The following is a 5725-nucleotide window of genomic DNA, read 5'->3' on the forward strand; positions in this document are numbered from 1 at the left end:
CCCTAGATTCTCTGCTTTAAAACTGAAATGAGAAATTCTGATAGGACAAAACAAGTCTCACTGTTCTCAAGTGGCAGCTGACCTTGCATTTTTGGTAGACAGTTGCTCTGCTTTGACACAAAATTTATTTACACTTAGTTATTTTTCATAATGAGGATATCAAAGATGGCAATATTAACATTTGATGAGATTTGATGATTTAAAGCTATGCAGTAGACTAACCCACTTTAATAACCGTCATAGAGTGACAACACAGCTGATCCATAGGAAAGCAAGAGTCCTATCAGGAAGACGTTAGACTCACGTTCAACAGTGAATATATATATATATGGCTTGCCGTACACATTTCTAAATAAATGAGTGTAATAAAAATACACGGCTTGGACCAACAGTGTTTGTGGATGCATCTTAACTATTATTTGTCATCCAACACAGGCCATAATCCTATTCATCTCCTCTAGTGAGGCAGAGAAAACAGAGAGAGCTATTGCTTAATAAAAAAAAAAAGGCATCCTGGTAGAAGGAACCTGTTGTTTAGTTACCTTCCATTAAATGCTTTATAATTCTGAGAAGTGATTTCCGCCCCTGCTGAAAAACATATTATTCTAAACACCACTACCAAAGTAGTTCTCAGTTAAAATGTTTAAAATTAAATAAAATCTATGTTCCAGTTTAAGGGTCCTGAAGTTTCTGACATTGTTTCCTTGAATAATACACCAAATGTCTTCCGAGGATATTGTATCATGTTCCTCTCTTTTTAAAGAACATTGCTTGTTTCTTTTCCTTTTCCTAAGTAGAGAATTACTTCTTTATATCAGCAGGTATAAAGGTTCCCTCATGTACTGTACCGGATAGAGGTCTATAAAGAGGAGCGCACTATATTCATGGTGGAAGTGACTTCAAATGTCATCGACTCCCTGAAAACCAACCACTTTAGTAAGTCTGGCTTTAGTTATCTGCTCTGGGATCTACACTTACATGTTTATGCTCCTATGCTGCATCTCTACTTGAGAACACAGGAAAGTATCAACCATATGTTTAAAAGGGAACCTAAACCCCCCCCCCACACACACCCTGCTCTCCTCTCTTCTTATGTAAACATGTCCCATATTTACATTTGTCTTCCAAATGTACCTCATATACCCAAATTCCATGGCTACTCTTTCTCACCAGGACCCGAATCTAGACAGATTTCTCCATCCCACAATTATTGCAGCAACTGCAAATTTCAACTAAAACACAGCAGACGTCTCAGGTTTCTGTCATTAATTCAACATTCCGTTTCAACATAGCTATGTAAACAGTCTCCTAAAGTACTAAATAAGACATAACAGCTGCTGCTTAAAAAATACTGGCTTTATATATCAGTGAGAACTCTTACTTCTGAATAGTGCAACCTAGCTCTTACCCGTTCCAGCATCCAAGCTTTAATTTCATATGTTCATCTGCACCTTGCTGTGGTCATGCGTTCACATGGTTTACTTCCACTGGATAGTGCGGACTCCTGTAGCCAATAGAGTATTGTTGAGCTGATGGATAGCACAGCACCCATAGAGCTCTTCTTGAGTCATTTGTTGTGGAGGATGCCAACGGCCTTGTCAGCTACAGAGATCTGACAGATCTGTACAAAGGCTGTACATATGTAAAACTATGACAAATGATTGAACGAGTGCATTAATGACTGAATGGGGATTATGTATACATTCTCTTTCCACCATCTTAAATATATGCAAAGAGTAATGACTAATATAATTTAATTATATTATCTCCTCCATTTAAGAAACAATCCCTTTGGAGACAACAGTCATTTCAAAAGGGAAAGCCTCTGCTAACCACTGTCATATTTGCCTCACAGAAATTTTTACTCTAAAGGTGCATTACTATTTACCCTCCTTTAATCTTCTTAGTGTTTTCCTTTCCTCTACAGACTTGAGGTTTTTTCTTCCCAGATCTGATGAGACTAGACTTGACTGCAGGTTAACAGCAACAAATCAAGGGATCAACTTTATTAGATTGCGTGGAGCAATGAGAAACTAGTAAGAAAACATCTTGCTTTACCCCAAAGCAATCTTTGATTTCATATGGCCATCAGGGGACAATTAATGCCCCACGCTGCCCCCCACCCACCCCATATTATAAATATAGAATTGAGTGGAGAATTTGGATTGTAGCTAGTGAGAAGGATAAATCAGCTTAGGCAAAATCCTTGTTGTGTCACAGAGTGAATGAACATCACAAAACTGGCCACTTTTGAATATGACTAGGCAGTTGAAGCTTTAACTTACAGGTACTGTGGTACCAAACATTTTGCTTTCTATTGAATTAAGTCAGTACAAGCTAAGTGGGGACTGAATTTGACCCTTGTTCTAATACTTTGTGAGGAAAATCGAGAGATGGATTTTCTAGCGAGAATATGGTATGAGATGGCTTTTTTTCTTGATTGTGTGGTGCATAGATATAATTCTGTATGTATGACAAACAGGAATGATAATGTGCACTTTCCCAACAATCAAGTTCAACTTAACTTTTCAGTGTGGAGATAAGAGCCATTTCCTTCAGCTTTCCAAGTTGTAGTGCTAAGTTTATTTTTTTACCTTGTACAATGTAAAAATAATTTATATATTTCATGCCTATTGTTACCATATATAGAAACCATGAATAAATGTTATATAGACTTACACTTAGACTGTTTTCTAAACTGTAGTTTTATATACTGTCTTATATACTGTTATGGTGAAACACCATGACCAAAAGCAACTTGAGGAGGAAAGGGTTTATTTGGCTTACACACCCTGAATCACACAGTCCACGGAGGGAAACCAATCCAGGAAACCAAACACTACAGGAACCTGGAGACAGGAGCCGCTGCATAAGCCATGGAGGAGGTGCTGCTTACTGGATTCTTCCTGACAGAAAGCCAGGGATTTGGTAGCTGTTCAGTCCATGGGACCAGATATCACAGCAGTCACATTCAGGTGCCAAAGTCCCCAGAAAGTCCTAGAGACCTGCTGCTTTTCAATCCAGGCTGGAGGCTGAAGAACTCTGTTCCAGCACCAGCAAATGAATGCCTGCAGAGACTGGATGGGTGGACTTGTCAGTGAAAGTGAGGGCAAGCAGGCAAAAAGCCAAAGTTTCCTTCTTCTTTGTCCTTCTATGCAGTTGTCAACAAAGGGTGTGCCCCAGATTTAGGGTAGGTCTGCCACCTCAAGTCCAACTAAGAAAAATACATCACAGGTATGACTCATTGCACTTGTAACCAAGATTAGCCACCACTTCTATCTATATAGAAACTTCAATTATAACTCATATTTAAATGAATATAATTTTGACACATGTAACTTGAAAACAAGGCAAAGACCCTCAAATATAAGAATTGCACCAAGCTATAACAAAAATGTTTACATCAGTAAAGCATTTGGGTTTTTATGTGTGTGTCAAGCTAAAATATAAAATGACAATTATATCTGTGTACTCAAGTTGCACTCAATAACTCTGTATACTTGTAGAGAAGACAGGAAGCTTATAATGTATTTTTTGGCAGGAAATTTCTCAGATGAATGAGTGCTAGGGTAGAAAAGTACTGGGAGGTTTTTAGATGCTTTCGTTTTCTGTAATCCTAGTCTCTCCTTCAATTTTCAGTTCCAACAGTTGCACCTGCCCTCCCCTGTTCATGCCACTGCTCTTCATAGTACCTAAGGAATGGAAACAACTCAAGTATTTATTATGAGTGACAAAGAAAAACACAGGCCATAAACACAGTGAAATATCGTTCAGCAATAAAAGAACAAATTGTCTCATAAAACAATAAAAAAGCACAGGCTTAACCGGAAGCTGTGTCAAACAATATAAGGTAGGCAGAGAAACATAAGCATTACTTGCTGTAACTCATTTCTTGAATCTAAAAAATCTGGTCTTGAAGAAGTAGAGAGCTGGCTCTAGAGGCTGCGGACAGTAGGGGTAGGGGCAGGAGGCGCAGAGATTGATCAGTGGTAGTAAATTCTAGTTAGAAAAGAGTAACACTTTCTGATAATGCTATTGCCCATTAGAGTGTTTGTAAATAACCATACTATGTAATGTATTTCAAAAACTTGGAAGAGAGGATTTTGGAATTTTCACCATACAGAAATGATGGAGATTAAATACAAATGGTTTAAAAAGCGCACAGTGTGTGAATTTGTCAAAACATGATGTGGTACCAAAATGTGTCTTTGTATGATTTTCATCTGGCTCTTAAGAGGGAACTTCAAAGTTAAAATAGAATTCATATAATATCCTTGAAAATATTCGTATATAATATATATTTTACTCTAATTTTTGAATGAATGGATTTTCCAAAAACACAGACTATTATATTTCTTGTTATACATCTTAACTATAGGTGTGTTGGTACAAAGACACATACCAGCCAGCCTAAGATGTGCTCGTAGCACAGGGGCCACAGATTTATAAAAGTCTTGCCATTACTCTATTGTCTTAAAGTAGCACAAAATTATCTTATGTACATACTTACTGTCCAAAGAATCGCTAGTCAGTGATGGCTTCCAGTAGGTAATAACCAGTAAAAAAAGGGAAATGCTCCAAGTGAGAGATTCATGAACAATACAATTCTGATATACTGTATAAATGTTGCCATGCCTGGATATATTTTTGTTAATAGAAGTTTTATATTAAGAATATTTCATCGGGGAGGGGAGGTGGTACATGCCTTTAGTCCCTACACTTGGGAGGCAGAGGCATGAAAATCTCTGAGTTTTTAAGCCAGCCTGCTCTACATGGTGAGTTCCAGGAGAGCCAGACCTTCATAGGAAGACCCTGTCTCAAAAAACAAAAGAAAAAGGAGAAGGAGGAGAAGGAGAAGCAGAAGCAGAAGCAGCAGCTCACTTAGAAACTCATTAATATATTTATGAGTCACATAGATTTTTATGAGGAGAAAAATGAGGTTATGCGTATTTTGCCAGTCAAAAATATGACAGACTTTGAAGATCCCCCATGGAATGCCTCAGCCTCCCTGGGAAGCAGAAAGGGGATGTGGGAGGTAGAAGGAACTGGGACTGACATGTAAAACAAGCTTGCTTCTAATTAAAAAAATAGAAAAAATAATTTTTTATAGTTTATGCATCATGAGTGTTTTGCTGTTATGTATGTCTGTAAACCGGGTGTATGTCTAGTGCCCACAGAGATCAGAAGAGTGTTAAGTGAAGCTTTTTCTTTTGCTAGCCGCTTTGGTTTATCCCCCGCCAGTCGCCTGGGCTCTGCCACTCCAGCCTGGTTCTAGAGCCGCATCAGTCCCAAATAAACACACAGGAGGCTATATTCATTATGAAGCTGTTGGCCTTGCTTGTTTCTAACTGGCTAGCTCTGACTTAAGTAATTACCCCATAATTGTTAATCTAAGTATGTCTCTTACCGGAGAGGTTTCCAGGCTTCCTACCCCAATGGCGGTTACATCTCGAACTCCTCTGTATTTCTCCTTCCCAGAATCCTCCTGGACTCCTAGCCCCACCTATCTAGATTCCTATTGGCCAGACAGTCTTTATTGACAAATGCACAGGACTTCCCCCAACAGAAGAGGACGTCAGATCCTCTTGAACTGGGGAGTTACAGATGGTTGTGAGCCACCATGTGATTGCTGTGAATTGAATCTGGGTCCTCTGGAAGAGCAGCCAGTGGTCTGAACTGTTGAGTTCTAGGCCTTGGATAACTGATTTTGAAAGTCAGTCATCTT

The 5725-nt window shown here is 38.7% G+C and overlaps 1 long non-coding RNA gene across 1 annotated transcript; it reads right to left on the minus strand.

Annotated features, from left to right (window-relative positions):
* Positions 1–2758: 2758 nt before the first annotated feature.
* On the minus strand, positions 2759–5448 carry LOC121138996. Its single transcript, XR_005875869.1, has 2 exons — positions 5408–5448; positions 2759–3214 (listed from the first exon to the last, which is right to left on the minus strand). It is a non-coding gene; the product is annotated as an uncharacterized LOC121138996 (long non-coding RNA).
* Between the last annotated feature and the right edge of the window lie 277 nt (positions 5449–5725).

Source organism: Mesocricetus auratus, unplaced genomic scaffold (assembly GCF_017639785.1).
Source record: "Mesocricetus auratus isolate SY011 unplaced genomic scaffold, BCM_Maur_2.0 Super-Scaffold_6730, whole genome shotgun sequence".
NCBI lineage: Eukaryota > Metazoa > Chordata > Mammalia > Rodentia > Cricetidae > Mesocricetus > Mesocricetus auratus.